The sequence below is a fragment of the Amblyomma maculatum genome, chromosome 6 (genome assembly GCF_055883805.1).
Source record: "Amblyomma maculatum isolate TAMU_Amacu chromosome 6, ASM5588380v1, whole genome shotgun sequence".
Lineage (NCBI taxonomy): Eukaryota > Metazoa > Arthropoda > Arachnida > Ixodida > Ixodidae > Amblyomma > Amblyomma maculatum.
In genome coordinates this window covers 72,811,799-72,829,100 of record NC_139349.1, presented here as the reverse complement: position 1 = coordinate 72,829,100, position 17,302 = coordinate 72,811,799, and the positions used below count along the sequence as shown (strand labels likewise).

The window sequence follows — 17,302 nt, the reverse complement described above, 5'->3', positions numbered from 1 at the left end:
TTAAATGGCAAATACGTTAGTAATCTGCGATCCGATGAGACCTTTGCCTGCGGGAGTAGCTCTGCGGAATAATTTCAGTGCATATATATAACCTGTGACCTACGAAGGCAAATAAGGGCAGGAGAGTGAGTCTAAAAATTATTATGACGAAAACTGTTGAAATGACTCAAAATGGAACAGTACGTTCATAGATCGCGAAACGATGGAAGTCGCAAGAAAAATTGTCAACTTATGAGAAGAAGTGACAGCATATTAGGACGAAAAAGATTGGGAAACAAAATGGCATGGCTCGTACTCGGCAGTGGCTCCCAAATCATGAATGAAAGTTTACCTATATATGTGGAGAGTAAAGTATATAAAAGCTTTACCTTACCGTCGTTAACGAATGTGACCGAAACGCGACGGCTCCAGAAAAAGGTTCGGTTCAAATTGAGAACAAAGATGTGAGCTGTGAAAAGGAAAATCATATTGTAACGTAAAGGGACATGAAGAAAGCACGAAAGCAAAATAATGACATCATAGACAAAATTGAGAAGAAATGGTCAACTGAAGATCATGCACTGCGAATACAAGATAACCGGTGGTCGCTGAGGGTGACAAGTCGGATTCCCCGAGGACAGATGAGATTAGCAAGTTTGTGGGGATAACATCACCACACCAGGTAAATGACCCAGTTAATGCTAGGATATTGAAGAAGCACTTGCCATGCAGTTGACGTAGCCAGGCTGGAGATAATAAACGCATAAACAAATAATACCGTGAGCGTGTTTCTTTATATTTAATGAATGCGATACACGCATATCATCAATGCACCCGGCTGTTTCACTTTATGTGCGCAAGCGAACATTAACTTACCTACGAAGACGAGGGCAATCGTGCAAATAGCCCACAGTAAAGTTTGGTGTGGTTTGTGGTGTTTAACGTCCCAAAGCGACTCAGGCTATGAGAGACGCCGTAGGGAAGGACTCAGGAAATTTCGACCACCTGGGGTTCTTTAACGTGCGCTAACATCGCACAGCACACGGTCGCCTAGCTTTTCGCCTCCATCGAAAAGCGGCCGCTGAGGCCGGGATTCGATCCCGCATCTTTGTGCGTACACATGAGCTGAAAGATGTGAGGGCAATAAAATTTACGCTGCTATTTTACAGTTTTTTTTCCATTTCGTCAACTTTTTATTATCTTAGTTTGTTGAAACGTAGCGAACCCAATACAAGCGGGCTTCTAATAAACAACGTATGCGCGGATACCGGCGAAGGATGTTTGAAAAACATTACGTATGCTAATTTAATCAAAATGATGCCGAAAATAATAACCGAGACCTGCTTTGTGAAAACTATCAGTCAACAGCCCTTGTACACGCTAGAGCATGCTGCATGCTTGTCATGCTCTAAATAACCTCCGACATATCACGATGCGTTCTTAGAATACAAGCGCGGGTTGATACGAGACGTGCCTGCTATCTTTTCCACAAATACCATAAAAGGATCTCTCACCTGCTAGAAAGTCAAGTGCGATATGGCACCCGATCAGAAAGTTTGGCATCGCTTTTTTGAGCTCAACAGTGTGTGCAAGAAATATCACCTTAAAGATATGGCTTGTTCGACTTTTGTTGATTTGCCTCATGCATTTCCTCTCTATATTTTTCTCCCGGTGGCGATACGATTTGGTGCTGTTATTGGCAGCATTTAAAAACGTTTTCAAGCTGCACAAAAAGTCCGATAGTTCTTATACAATAGTCATAAGTACTATCTATTTCTCCGCTCTATTTACTATTCCCATTTATCTGCTCTATTATTATATTTCGGCTCTTTTCACTGTCTCTATTTACTATTACTATTTCTTCGGTATTCAGTATTATGACCCTCAAGCAGCTTATGCAATAAAACTGTGCAGCAATCAATGGAGCTGGTATATTTAATGCATCTGCTTTAATATTAACTTTCAGCAAGTGTAGATTCAAACTACTTTGTGCGGAGTATGTGAAGGCAGAGCAGCCGCATTGGCGGGGTAATACGTACACTCATTCGCGCAATTATTGCCGTCTTAATGAAAGAATATGAGAGTGATTGTTTGTTTGCGGAAGGCCTATACTCGTATCAGCGTAATCACAATCTGGCCTGGTCATTCCACACCGTTCCTCGAAGGGGGAAAAAAGCATTTACTTCTTTGTTCCTGGAAGCACCACAATTGTATATGGAAGATCTTAAACCCAAACGAAAGCTAACAAGCAGGTCTGCTAACAAGCCGCGTGTTTTCAAATGTTTTTGAGCTTTTCCTCACGAAAGACCAGGACAGGATGAAGCTTATAACTGCCACATTTCCCCCTTTTTAGCTTTTCCTGAGAAAAGACCCGGACGAAACGAAGCCTGTGGCCATGCAGGATGCATAGTACTTTAGAGCTCACCTTTTGGCACCCGTTCATACGTTTCGCGCCGTCTCCGACGCCTCTCGTAATCAGCTCCATAAATAAATCCGATCTCCAGCTAGAATCGAGCGTCCATCCCTTGGAACCCTAGCCGACCGCTTTAACCAACTGCGTCACGCCCTGTATCGCGAAACGCACATCATAATTCTCAACGTCTAGCGAGAGTGATAATGAAAATGATGGCATTAGCAATGATAATTATGGTGCATTTCGTTAATAATGATAATGAGACCAAACGTGATGCACCATGTGCACCAGCAACGTTTAGGCTTTCGCATTTCCGCAGTGTAGATTTCACACCGTTTTCGGAATTTAAGAGCGGAGCTATTTGGCGCCCGTTCCTGCGTTTCGCGGCGTCGCTGTTGTCCCTCGAAACCAGCTCAGCAGCCAAAAAAGAATGATGCCTATGGATAGAGCGTCAAGGAAAGGTGTGCATGACTGTGTCGGCGCTGTAAAGAAAAGAGCTGTTTGGTATATCGGAAAAAAAATGGAACCATAGGACAGAGCGTCAAAGAAAGCTATGCAAGGGACAAAATGGTTGATGTATTTAATTAGGTCATTAATTAGAGCCAATAACAATTATAATTGCTTCACTGAGAAGGAAAGGTGCAATGTTTGTCACATCTGTTCTGTGGATTCCTTAACCGCGCCGTATATGAAGGGAGGAAGACGGGAGTGAAAGCGGAAAAAGTGAAAGGGTGCGCGTAGTGGAGGGCTCCGTAGTAATTTCGACCATTAGTGATCTTTAACGTGCACTGAGATCACACAGCACAAAGACGCCTCTTCGTTTCGCCTTCATCCCAACTTAATTAGAGCCAGTTAAGTGGTTAACAGGAAAGAAAAGGCCCAGTAACCGTCTTTACGTTAAAACAGCGCTAGAAGCATGGCTAGATAGGAAGACAAACACGCATTGCGCTGATGTGTGTTTGTCTCCCTATCTGTCCGTGTCTCTAGCGCTGTTTTAACATAATGTCCAACCAACTCGCTCAACAATCCACTTCGCCCAGTATCTGTCACTCGCGGAAGAGGAACTAGATGGTATGAAATATGTGTGAGAAATATAAAGTTGTCCGTAATTGTACATAAATGTCTTGCTCGGATTCTTTGCCTCAATCTATCGAAAAGCTGAAACAACTGATGAGCTGCGCTCAAATTTCGCATTAGGATGTAACATAATCGTCGGCAACTTTTTCGCCAGCCTCATCCTGCAGCTCTGAAGGCAAGCGCTGCCATTGCACATTGTCTGCGGCACATTGTGTTTCCGCTGCAACCACGGACTGTTAGTTACAGTTTTCCTTGTCCTTTTTTCATCTAAATGGCTCTCGGGGTCTGAAACTGCGCCCTAGTTTTTTGAGGCGCAGTTATACACTTTGCTACCAAAATAAGTAGGCGCAAACGCGACATACTTGCGTGTCTACAGCAGGTCGGTCACTCATATATTTTTTTATATATTACCTGCATTTGACTTCGGTATATAGACTGAGAATGGAATTGCCGAATTCGGCACAGAATGAAATACCGCTTTAAGTTTTTCAAACAGAAATTGAAAACTAAATGGCAGTTCCGTGTCGTGCCAAGATTGCTGCCTCTTCAATCTGCCCCACAAGCGCTGCATTGTTAGGACTTTTGACTCTACTGAATCAAGGTGTCAAAACTGACATGGCTACAGCTAAAAGCGATATACTATTTGCTTATACTCCGATACTAATGTACACTACTACTATACTACTGTACTACTGCTATACTACTGCATAATCCTTATAGGGGCTATAATCACATGTGACAGCAGATATGCCTGTGAAAGAGCAGAGAAAGTGGCTCAGTTCAGGATTGCTTTGGGTCACCATTAACATAATTTTCTCTGTGCTCTTTCTTTCATGTTATGGCTAATAGTTGAATATTTCTTTAACCTAAACATGGTATGAATATTTAGGAGATAAAGGCTTTCTCTAAACTTTCTCAAAAGCATGTAAACCGGCAGGACCATAATCCACTATATGTGTAAGCACAGAGCTTGCTTCTACAATCTACAAGAAGGAAGTGGCAATAAAGGAGACAACTGAGCGGTCCAATACAGCCAAGCTGATGTAAACTACTCCACATATTTTGAACACATCGACTCAAGCCTCCATACAGTGTCTTGAAGATATGCGTCGGTGTTAAATGTCTCATAAATACCATTTTCTCAGTCTGTTTCCACGTTACGTTTTATCTGTGGAAAGCTGAATTACTATACTGTGTATATTAGAGAACACTTTTATTTTACCACGAAGTAAGAAGTTCTTCTATCCACCGCTCGAAAAGACCTCCCTGATATTTTAAAATTAGGGTTTGAACATTGCATTAGCAATAAATATAAAGCATCGCTGTGGCACTGTACATCGTTGAATGTTACGAACATGATTTTATTAAACCTAAATTATTATTGTGTTAGCAAAACTGCTCCAGATTTCAGCCCGTCGCGTAGTCCCGGAAAAGACCTCGTTGGACCTTGCGCCGCAGCCAAGCCGAACATGGCTTTAACCAAGCCGTATGAACGTGCCTCAGTGGCCAATAGGAGTAACGTGAATATCAGGGTCCTGGCAGGCTGATTGTAACATAAACGTCCCATGTGAAACGACAGAACCAAGTTGGCAGCTCCTGCCAGGGGGTCACGAACAAGGACGCGGACTAGAAAAAAAAAAAGAAGAAGAAGAAGACCAGATAAGGGGTTACACTACATGCTGAAACATAAGCGCAGCCATGGAGATATTGCTAACGCAATTCAACCCGGTTTGACCAGAGCTAACCAACAGCCAATTATTTCTATGATCATTAATAACTGTAATATGTTTTTCCTGTCACTCATTCTTTCTAAAATTCATAAGACAATGTAGGTTCGACAGGATCTTAATGTTTTGCATCAGAACCAGGTGCGTTTGCACCCGGCTCTTCATTAATCATTCAAACACATTTTAATAAGAAATGATTTTGCACAGTGGTTCTAACTTCGTATTTATTTTCTGTCCGAAATGTTGACTTAGTTTTCACAAGTGGTGTAATCCTAGCGCTGGTGCAAACGAAGAGACTAATCAGAATCATTCTAAGCAGAAGCTCTTTGGTGCGCTCTCAGCACAAGCGACGGAGCACTCTGTCAGACGTGCTGGTGCCGCCTTCTTCGCAGATAGCCCGCGTATCATCCTATAAGTAGCGCTGCACATTTTGTTTTGGCGCAGGTCTGGAAGATCCAGCACCAGGCATGCGAACAAAGCCACACCAAAGGTCAATGATAGAGTGGAAGCAAGAGCACAGCTAACGAGATGGAGCCACATCGTAATTGTTGGTGCAGATAATACATCAGGTGCAGATAAGCGATGACGATGAAAACTTTATCTCCCCAGATAGGCAATATCATGTGTACTGAGGAGGAGAGGAGAAGATATGCATTAGTCTTTTTTTTTTTTGTAGCAAGGCTGCCGAAAGATCGCTTACGCGATCATCATTGCTTTTGCCTAATGAAAAAGCCTCAGCGATCTCATACGTGACATTATTCCTGTTTTTCTGTATGATCTTGCCGCAATAGAGATTAGGTTCGCACTGTATTTCCTTGCATCTGCACTATTTTCTGTGCGACGGTGTTTGAATTGATGTGTGCTTGGTTGAAGCGAAGCGCTTCGTTTTCCTTTTTATCACTCCGCGTGAAATGGAACGTCAATTGTTAGTAGCGATTATGTTGCGCCCTGTTCTTTTGCGCGGTTTTGTGCGCCGTTTTCAGTCATGCTGACCCTAAACTGACTAGCCCAACTTCATGCCTGGCTCCATTGCATTGCTTTTGGGAGTCTTCTATTATCCTGCCTGTCTGAAACACAACTTTCATAGGAAACACAACTTCTGTACCCTTCCTAAACCTCATCTAAGCTTCTTTACTCTATGTAAGCTTCCTACCCTCAATCAGTCAAAAGCAAATGACTATTAAGAATATTTCAGTCTTTGAAGCTTTTTTACAGGTAAGGTAAAAGAGCAGCAGAAAACACTAACTCCCAAATCGATAGGGCGCAGGCGCGAGGCCAGATAAAAAAACACAGCAATTGTGGGCCCGAAATTGAGGTGACGCGCACCACGTATGCTTCGAAGCATGGCAGATGTCAAAACCGTGTAGATCTCATTCTTTGTGCGTCAGGGTTAGATAGGCACTTCGGGAAATTGAGTCTGATTCTACGCTCCATTGTGCGTGGAACAAGCGTGGTTTCGGAACAGGGAAAGGGGCAAACAGAAAAATGAAAGAAGGAAATAACGCCAAGGTACGGAGTGAATGAAGAAGAACGGGTATGAAACGAGTGCATTAGAACATGGCGTACAACCACGACCGTAATCAAACGAAAACTAAGTAACTTGGTTTTCTGGACCACAATACCATAAAAGAAAATGATCAATTCGCCTGCTGAATGGATGTCTGCTTTGGAGGATCCGGGCCCCAGAGGCCGGTAATCGCTTCATTTTGCTTGGGAGAACAGGTATATCACGTTATCTTCATCACTGCAGTCGATATGCGTTTACATGGTATTTCGCTTTACTTTCTTCACATAAGTTATTTTCTGTTCTTTTCACCGCGTGCTCTCTTCTCTATTTTTATTACGGGTGCCGGGCACGTCGGCAAGTCGACGCACTGCATTGTACAGTCGTCTTCTCTGTTTTTTCATGCACCTCCTCATGCGAGTAAGGTGGCGCTAAGATAAAATAAACAATAAACATCAGGCTAAACAAAAGCCTTTAACTAAACAGTACATAAGGAAATTACTATGAGTTGCAGGAAACTCTGATTTTTTTTTCTCGCGCTTGCTTTCAGGATTTTTGAAGTACATTTTGCCCTTCATTGAAACGTGCAAGCTTTATGATTTCTTTTATATACGTTTGTTGCTTCCTTGCTTCATCATCATCATCATCAGCCTGACTATACCCACTGCAGGGCGAAGGCCTCTCCCATATTTCTCCACTTAGCCCGGTTCTGTGCTAGCTGCATCCACTTGACCCCTGCGAACTTCTTAATCTCATCCGCCCACCTAACTTTCTGTCGCCCCCTGCTACGCTTTCCTTCCCTTGGAATCCAGTTTGTAACCCTAAGCGACCATCGGTTATCCTCTCTTCGCACTACATGTCCTGCCCATGTCCATTTCTTCTTCTTAATTTCCACTAGAATGTCGGTAACTTGAGTTATTTCTCTGACCCACTCTGCACGCTTCCTATCTCTTAATGTTACCCCTACCATTTTTCGTTCCATAGCCCTCTGAGTTGTCCTCAACTTAAGTAGAACTCTCTTGGTTAGCCTCCACGTTTCAGAGCCATAGGTAAGTACAGGTAAGATGCAACTGTTATATACTTTCCTCTTTAGCGATACCGGTAAGCTGCTAGACATAATCTGCGAGTGCTTGCCAAATGCGCTCCATCCCAATCTTATTCTTCTTGTTATTTCCTTTTCATGGTCCGGATCTGCGGTTACTACCTGTCCTAAGTAGTCATATTCGCCTACTACTTCCAGTACTTCGCTACCTAATGTAAACTGCTGTCCCTTCCCGAGGCTGTTGAACATTACCTTAGTCTTCTGCATATTGATTTTCAAGCCTACCTTTCTACTTTTCCTGTCTAGGTCATCAATCATTATTTGCAGTTCATCTCCCGAGTTGCTTAGCAAGGCAATGTCATCAGCAAATCGCAGATTACTGAGGTATTCTCCATCTACCCTTATCCCTAACTGCTCCCATTCCAAGTCTCTGAATACTTCCTCTAAGCAAGCTGTGAATAGTACTGGGGAGATTATGTCTCCTTGCCTAACCCCTTTCTTTATGGGAATTTGTTACTTTCTTTATGCAGAAGTATGGTTGCTGTGCAGCCACTGTATATATCTTCCAGCACTTTCACGTACGGCTCGTCTACCCCCTGATTTCGCAATGCCTGCATCACCGCCGAGGTTTCAACTGAGTCAAATGCTTTTTCGTAATCAATGAATGCTATGTATAAGGGCTGGTTATATTCCGAGCATTTTTCTATCACCTGATTGATGGTATGGTTATGATCGATAGTAGAGTACCGTTTCCGAAACCCTGCTTGATCCTTTGCTTGATTGAAGTCTAAGGTTGTCCTGATTCTATTAGCGATTACCTTAGTAAATACCTTATACGTAACAGACAGTAAGCTGATTGGTCTGTAATTTTTAAGGTCCTTAGAGTCCCCTTTCTTATGAATGAGTATAATGTTTGCATTCTTCCATGGTTCCGGTACCGTCGATGACACCAGGCACTGCGTATACAAGGTGGCCAGTTTTTCTAACACTATATCCCCCCCGTCCTTAAGCAAATCCGTAGTTATCTGATCCTCTCCAGCTGACTTCCCCCTTTTCATAGTTTCTAATGCTTTCTTGACTTCGTGCTTCGTCACTGGTGGAACGTCTGACTGTTTTTCCCTACCGCCAATCTCATTACGGTCCTGACTACTTTGGCTACTGTAGAGATTTGCATAGAACTCCTCGGATACTTTGACTATCTTTCCATATTCATGATAACGTTGCCCGCCTTGTCTCTTATCGCATACATCTGGTTTTTGCCTATGCCCAATTTCTTCTTTACCGCTTTAAGGCTTCCCCCGTTCTTTACAGCATGCTCAATTTTCTCCATGTTATACTTCCTTATATCGGCCACCTTGCGCTTATTGATTAACTTTGAGATCTCGGCCAATTCGATCCGGTCTGTTGGATTGGAAGCTTTCATTCTCTGGCGTTTCTTAATCAAATCTTTCGTCGCCTTAGACAGCTTACCGGTATCCTCTCTAACTATCCTACCGCCTACTTCTACCGCGCACTCAGTAATGATATCTCTGAAATCATTGTTCCTTGCTTCTAGGGTAAAGTCGCCATCCTCGGTTAGAGCAGAATACCTATTCTGTAGCGAGATCCTGAACTCTTCTGCCCTCCCCCTCACCGCTAATTCGTTGATGGGTTTCTTTCTTACTAATCTGTTGCGTTCCTTCTTCAGATTTAGGCTAATTCGGGACCTCACCATCCTGTGGTCACTGCATCGCACTTTCCCGATTACCTCTACATCTTGCACAATGGCGGGGGTTGAACACATTATGAAGTCGATTTCATTTTTAGTGTCCCCGTTCGGACTTTTCCATGTCCATTTCCGGTTCTTCCGTTTGCTGAAGAAGGTATTCATGATTCGTAAGTTATTGCGCTCTGCAAACTCAACTAGTAACTCCCTCCTGCTATTCCTAGAACCAATGTCATAGTAACCTACTGCCTTGTATCCTGCCTGCTTTTTCCCTACCTTGGCATTGAAGTCGCCCATTAGTACAGTATACTGCGTCTTTACTTTTCGCATTGCCGATTCTACATCTTCGTAGAAGCGTTCAACTGTCTGGTCATTATAACTACATGTAGGTGCATAGGCCTGTACAACCTTCAGTTTATACCGCTTATTAAGCCTAATTACGATGCCTGCCACCCTCTCATTGATACTATAGAATTCATCAATATTACCCGCTATATACTTATTCACAAGGAAACCTACTCCTAGTTCTCGCCTCTCCGGTAAACCTCGATAACACAGTACGTGCCCATCCTTCAGTACAGTATATGCCTCATTCGGCCTTCTAACCTCACTAAGCCCTATGACATCCCATTTCATACCTTCTAGTTCCTGTAAGAGCACTGCTAAACTAGCTTCACTAGCTAGGGTTCTAGCATTAAACGTTGCCAGGGTCAGTTTCCAATGGCGGCCTGTCCAGCGGAGCCAGGCTTTCTTAGCACCCCCTGCTGCGTCACAGGTCTCACCGCCGCCGTGGTCAGCTGTTCCGCAGTTGCTGGTGACTGAGGGCCGGGGTTTTATGGAGCTTATCATAGGAGGTTGCGGCCAATTACTGCACCAGGGTGGCCAACTCCTGTTCTGGTGAGGGAGTGCGTTGCCGGAGGTGTTCACCGGCATCAGGTCGCACCCCAAACCTGTTTATGCAATTCCATCGACACGCGAAGTTTTCTTTTTTTTTAATCCGGTGGAGAATTGCGCGGCACCGGGATTTGAACCCCGGTCCTCTTGCATGCGAGGCGGATGTTCTACTGACGGACTCGAAGAAGACGTGCAGGAACTACACGAGGGGCAGGATCAGCAGAACCGCCCTTAAAATACTCAGCGGGGCAACCTCCGCCGAGGAGAAACCCAGGCATAACCTAATCTGGATCCCGGGCCACACGGGCATAGGGGAGAACGAAAGAGCAGACAGCCTAGCTCGAGGTTACGCATTCCGAGCAGGGCAGTCAAATGCTCCGGAGCTCCGCCTACAGGCTTGCAAGGGGGGATACGCAGAGATCTTGCACTTGCATAGGGGAGCTAGAATTAGATATCCACCACCACACAAAGCCCTAACAAAGGAGGAAGCGACCGGCTGGCGCAGATTACAGACCAACTCCTTTCCTAACCTACACATACTTAATAAAATGTTCCCGACACAACACAGAGCCACCTGCCCTTGGTGCGATGCCACACCTACACTTTATCATATCACGTGGGAATGCGAACGCAACAAAGCATTCCACCAACACGAAGACCCGAGTGCGGAGCAATGGGAGAGTCGGCTCACCAGCGGCGAGCTCGCGACCCAAAGGGCCTTAGTGCAGCACGCGACTGATGCAGCACGACTCAGTGGAGCCTTGGAATAGGGGCCCACCCTTGCTGACGAGAAGTCTCAAGTCGCCAGCGCCAGAGAAGACGACGGAGACTTCACAACCGCGAAACCCTTGAAATATTCAATAAAGTTTTCACTCACTCACTCACCGCTACGCCACCGCTGCTTGCTTACCTCACGGATATTTAACTCCCATGTTATTGCGCACGAAAGCATTCATAGCTTACATGGGCAGTGCAGAAATTAACCTGAGGATTCTGTGTGCATTAGATTTCGTAAAGATGGTCGCCTTGGCAGCTCCCACAAGATGAACTTGGAATGCATGTGGCTTTCGAAACAAGTATTGTGTGCTTCTCAGAAGAGCCCATTAGTCTTACCCGAATTATGTTATCTGGTTTACAGTAACTGAATTCAATCAGCGGGAATGGCGCGGTGTATAGAACGCGTTGTAGCCTTACTCATTTTTGCCAGATAAATGTATCGTCATACTAAGCGTCCGTAGTACCGAACAGGGGAGCTAGTATTATTGTCATCTGGCCTACCTTCCGGTTCTCTTCAGTGCTTCACAAGTGCGAGATGCCGGGCTAGTTGGTGTTGATTCTAGTTGGTATTGTATTTGATTATCGTTCAGTCGTCTGTGAGTGATGTCAGGCCATAAGCACTAACCTCCATGGTACATTATTTCAAATATCGAGCAGCTATCATACCTTAGGTGAAATACACGTTATATTATTGGCAGTCAGATTACCTCCGTTCATGCTGGAGACAAAATTAGGCGATTTCCATTGGCAACATTATGCTCTGTTCAAGGAATCATAATAATAATAAATGGTTCACTGGAAGGGAAAGGCGCAGTATCTGTCACACTTGCTCTGTGGACATCTGAACCACGCAGTAAGGGAAGAGAGGAAGATGGGTGTGAAAGTGGAAATAGAGAAATGGGAGCCGTAGTGGAGGGCTGCAAAGTAATTTCGACCACCTGGGGATCTTTAATGTGCGCTGGCATCGCACAGCACACGGGCGCCACTTCGTTTCAAAAGCACTGTTCAAGGAAGCAGCGCTGGAATCCTAACGCAAGAGTGTCTCGAGATGGGCAGTGATTACATACTTGTTGGGACCAACCTAGCATTCTTGTACACATTAAAAAAGCCCAACGCGCAGCTCGTGATCATATTTTCTTTTTTTTTTCGGGAAATTATTTTTTTCTTGGTTACATTTTCTTGCTGCAAGCTACCGGTAAGCATTGGGCTTGCTTTTCATATCGCACTGCTGGCTTTCTTTCTGTCACTACCAACAATATAATGCTACAAATACAACACTCAGTCTCGCATATTTTGTTCGTTTTATTTCTATAAGGCGCAAGGGTGTCCCTTGCAGTACACATAAAGTGATAAACTTATGTCACTTAACTGAGAGATGAAAAGCATAAGCAGAGGCTGAAAGAGTTTCAGCACTAAGGATTTGTTTCAGACCACTGTCCTTTTTAGGCCGTCTAATTGGCGATTTCGAGCCATCTTTTTATTGGGCAATCTCAGTTTCAATTAATCAGTCATTAAATGAGCACCGCGATGTTTTGGACCCATGCACTAAAAACTAGGCAGGCTTGACGCGTAAGCGTGCGGTTGGATAAAAATTAAGAGGCACAATTTTCGAAACTGGCGTATGATAAGAGCGGTGCACAACATTTCCCCGGTGAAATTTAGCAATGGCACCAAACTACTATGCAATTTCATCGACGCACTCGAGAAGACAAATGTATCCGTTACTGCTAGTTGAACGTAAATTCAGGCTTTCAGATAAATGTTCGTCTGTAACCTCTAAGACCTCGGTTTTTAATTTTTATTTATTGTTCAGAAACCTATTTTACAGCGGTAAAATAAAAAAATTAAGCCCATTGAAAGACTTTAAGCCGCTGCTTTTTTATACTAAAGTACAGTTTCTAATTTTCATCTTTGATTTAAGTTTCTTCTACGATAACCACTTACGTTAGACATCGCCAGATTAGTCTTATGCGCTTAGAGCAATCGCTGTTTATCCTTTAGCGCTGGAGTCAGTTAATAAAAAACAATCGACCTAGTGAAGTACCTTTTACCGCGTGGCGCCCCTCGAACCAAAAGCCGCGCTAGTGGTGCCTTCACCGTGTATCTGTAGCAACCGGCTAGCCTCGGTTATTTCGGGCCTGGCGCGCCATGCAGGCGTAAAAGCGAGCGCTGTAATTGGGCGAAAATGGGTGCTGCTAGGGTGGGCTGTCAAGATAGTCGTAGTTAAGTGAGAAAGAGAGAAGAAAAGTAGACAAAAAAGAGGAGTAAAAATTTTCATCAAACCGGGTACAAAGATGATCGTGGAATGAAAAAAAAGCTGTTGAAAAGCGGGATAACAGCAGCACCGCGATAAGCGAAAAAGTAACGCAAATAAAATTATTCGCCTCAAAAAGAAATTGCTGCGAGGTTTTCCCACTCTGTACGCAGTTTTGTTTTACCTGGAGCTTAAGCGAAATTGCTCCTTGGGCTCGTTGGTGCTGTGTGCTAAAGTGAGTCATCGGGTCATCGGGGTCAAACGGGGTCATCGCTCCTCGTTGGCTCGAAGCGACCTAATTTTGCCACCACTGTGGGCACTGTCATTGCTGCTGCCGTTCCATCGGCAAGAAGCCATTCACTTTTTCTTTTTTCTTTTTTTTTGCCCTCGACCCCGCATGCCGGGAAGGCGCAGCGAACACTGAGCAAAGAACCATTTCTTCAGGTTAAGTAGGCGCAAGGTTGCTACCACACAAGACGATTCTCCTAGCGTCTGCGCGTCCTCAGTCTTTGTTTCCGCGTCGGTCATGCAATACTCCTAACTCCCATGCATTCATTGTGGTTTGTGCTGCAGAAGTCGGGCCGTCACGTCTTTCTTACCCATCGATAGGCCCCAAGCACTTTCAGTTCTGCTCTCTCCTTTCCACACGTTTACGTCCACAGATTAGAACGGCATCCTGCAATAAAGGTATGGCTGAATCATCTGTAACGTTGCTCAGCATTTAGTGAATGGAACCTGCTACACAGTGCCCGCTGTAGCTCAGGTTTCCTCTTTGTTCAATTATCCGGCAGGAGGTAGGCAGCGCTAGGATCCGTTAGCCTCTGTTTGTTATTCAGAACAAATATCCTATCTTCCTATCTTACAAAAAGGTTTATGGTAGTGCCTGTCACCGCGTGGTAAGAGCGCCAAAGAAGCGTATATGAAAGCCAATGCACTACCAGGCTTGTTGGCTGGGCGTACGAGAAAACTTTTAGTCCAGACGTTAGTGATTCGCGGACTGCTTTTTAACCACATGTAGCTTAGCTGTTTGTAAGCGCAGTCAGTGGTTCAGTTGAAAAAAAAAAAAAAAAACAGCTAGGAGAACGTGGGCCTAACGCGCGTATGGCAGCCTCTTTGAAGGGAGAGTGGCCCGTAATTGCATTTTCTTGTCCGTGGGGTTGCTTATTTCGCTGAGGAAAAATGCTCTAACCGAAGCACCAGGCTGCATAAACTTTCAGCTCTCTTAAGATCATTTTGTCCTTCTTAATTTTGATATCAGTTGGCATTGTAATAAAAGTAGATTTGTGTAGGCTCTCGGATATGTACATGGCCCTGTCAGAAGTACTATTTTATTTGTTTTTTGTTTGAAAAAATAGCCACCAATCGATAATTTAATAAAACCGCAAATAGTGTTTGTACCAACCCTTCGAATACGGCATAAATATGGATGGGAAACTCTAAATACGTTTGCATTATACTTTGTACATTGTGGTGTGCTGCCTATGTTTATTCATATAAGGATTTTTATGAAGATAAATGTGTATTCTGTTCGCCCATGGTTTGTCAGCCTTGGTGGAAACATTTATTTCATGATGCTCAAAATGGCAAGCTGTCAAGGTTTCTTGCAAATGATAGTATCGTTCTAGTTCATTTTCGCAGAACATATAATTGCTCATTCCTCCTATTTCTCTCTCATTCTCTTTAATTACAAAGTATAACCTGTACTAACGCAGGTTCCTTGCTAGAGGGCAATGGAAACATTACGTAATTTACGCGCAGTAAATTCTATTCTCTGGGACGTTTTGTAAGGTTTGTAAATAGATGCCTGTACCTTTGACAAACTTTATACGTTTTGATGCGGATGAAAAGGTTTCGTTACAAAAATCTGGCAAATTATTTTATTTACGTTTCTGGCATAGTTGAAGTAAAATCAGCATACCCAGGAAACTTCTAGAATAATAGAACATCGTCCTTCAGAGTTATGTCGGCTGCCGCCCTCGAAGCTGGCCCTGCTGAAATATTCCCTAGCTTCTGCGTGGGCGGCCACGTGAGAACCGAAGTGGTCAGACGCAAATTGCGCAACTCTGCTCTGAACTCGATGCCATGCGTTTCTCGTGATGGTCGGAAATTACACAGCGTCTCGTTTTCACACTTAGCGGCTTCCCTTGATTAGATGTCTCACGCAAACGGCCAGTTTGGCCGGAGGACTTAATAGGCACACAAAACCTTCCATCCACTATCTTGCTTAGTTTCTCAACTTCAGTCCGAGCTTGATTTCTCAATGTCACTTTGAGCTCGGGAAATGAGGGGATGGCGACCCCTTGGAACTCTTGCTAACGTTAACGGTGGTGAAAAGGCTCTAAATTATGCGGCCCAAAGAAACTTTGCCAGATCATTATTAAGTTGGCGGACACGGAGCCTGCATATCGTTCTTCAAGGTTATTATTAGTAATACTGCAAGTGAGCTTAAATATGGGCTGCCTAATGAACAAAGTCGCATATTTAAGGGAACAGAGGTGGGCGTAACAAGACTTGGCGAGAAGACACTGTCATCAAGGGCATCATAACGGCGGGTTACGTTGAGAATAATGTCTGTTGTGCGATCGCGGGAGGCAACCTAAGCAAAATTTTCAATTTTCAAGTGAAATGCCGCTACTTTTACGATTCAGTTCACCGCTCAGCTCCAGAAGAACAGATGCATTTCGACCAGACACCCAATTTGTACCGCCTGCAGACAGCGTTTGTGCTAAAGTCCATCTTGATGGCTTCTAGTTCTCAGAACAGCATTGCTAAAAAAATTAAAAAAACACATTCGTTTCAGTGAGAAAGCACTCATGCTCTCACCACCACCGGCCAACCGTCTTGTCTTGTTTGTGCTGTCGCTCTGATTGGCTAAGCTGTTTTGTGAGGTCACAAGCACGTGACTTCGCGCGTGTAATTCAAACTAAACCCGTATATTGAATCAAACATGCTAGTCTTTCCGACAGGCCCTTCGAGATCGCCAGCCAACAGAGAGAGTGATGGTGCCGACGACTGAACAGTGACTGATCAGCACATCTTGTAGTGCTTCAACACTAAAATAAGAACGTCGCAACGCATTCGAACCGGCCGGATTTGATACCGAGCACTCGCGTTCAGTAGCCAAGCATGTCGTGTTTTTTTTTTTTGTCTTTTTTTTTTAATGATTACCCTAACAGTATGTCTTCATCTGCATTGTGTTGAGTGACGAATAAAGGGAAGACGCAGGAAAGATGATTAGGTCAAACTTATCGATTTCTAAAGATTGATATTTTTTCGTGAACCTCATGTCATCATTTGAGTTGTCAGAAAAAATTAAGGAAAATTAAAAGTAACACTTTAATTTCAGGTGTGGTCCTCGAAAATTGTGAGCGAATCGCGCTTCTAATGGTCCCGCCACGCTATGAATTCCGCGGGTGTCGGACGAGAGAACACGATCTATATCTATATACCCCCTTTGTAGCCAGTTTAAAAACGAAACGCAGAGGGCGATTGATGGGTTATTGTAATTCGAGTCTATTGCAGGTCACTTCATTCGTGTTCTCAGGGCTGCATATGGCTTGGTGAACGTCGTTGAATATCGTCAAAAAATGATACGATTAAGTTCTTTAGACGTTAGCAATGAGCGCTCATCTTCAGTTTGGGCCTCCCAACATGTTTTGTAAATGTGTGAGTGTGCGTGCGTGCCTGCATGCGTGCGCGTGCTTGTGTGTGTGTGTGCGTGTGAGAGAGAGAGAGGCTCGTTGTCTCGTCGGTTTCACTCGTAGAGTATTGTGTGTACTAGCAGCAGGGTACAGCTACCGCCCAATTTTTGAAAATGGATTAGAAAGCCCGAAAGAGGATTCAGAACTGCAGGCTGAGACTATATCAGGGCCAATTTCTACTTGCCTGGCACAGTGCAAGTGTAAAATAATGCGCAACATAAAACCTTTT

At 44.1% G+C, this 17,302-nt stretch overlaps 1 long non-coding RNA gene across 1 annotated transcript in view; it reads right to left on the bottom strand.

The window, feature by feature from the left end:
* Nucleotides 1-372: 372 nt before the first annotated feature.
* LOC146186012 (uncharacterized) overlaps nt 373-17,302 on the bottom strand; it is a 64,601-nt gene continuing 47,671 nt past the window's right edge. Inside the window, exon 3 of the long non-coding RNA XR_014707834.1 lies at nt 373-448. This is a non-coding gene — a long non-coding RNA (uncharacterized LOC146186012). The remainder of the gene's footprint in view (nt 449-17,302) is intronic.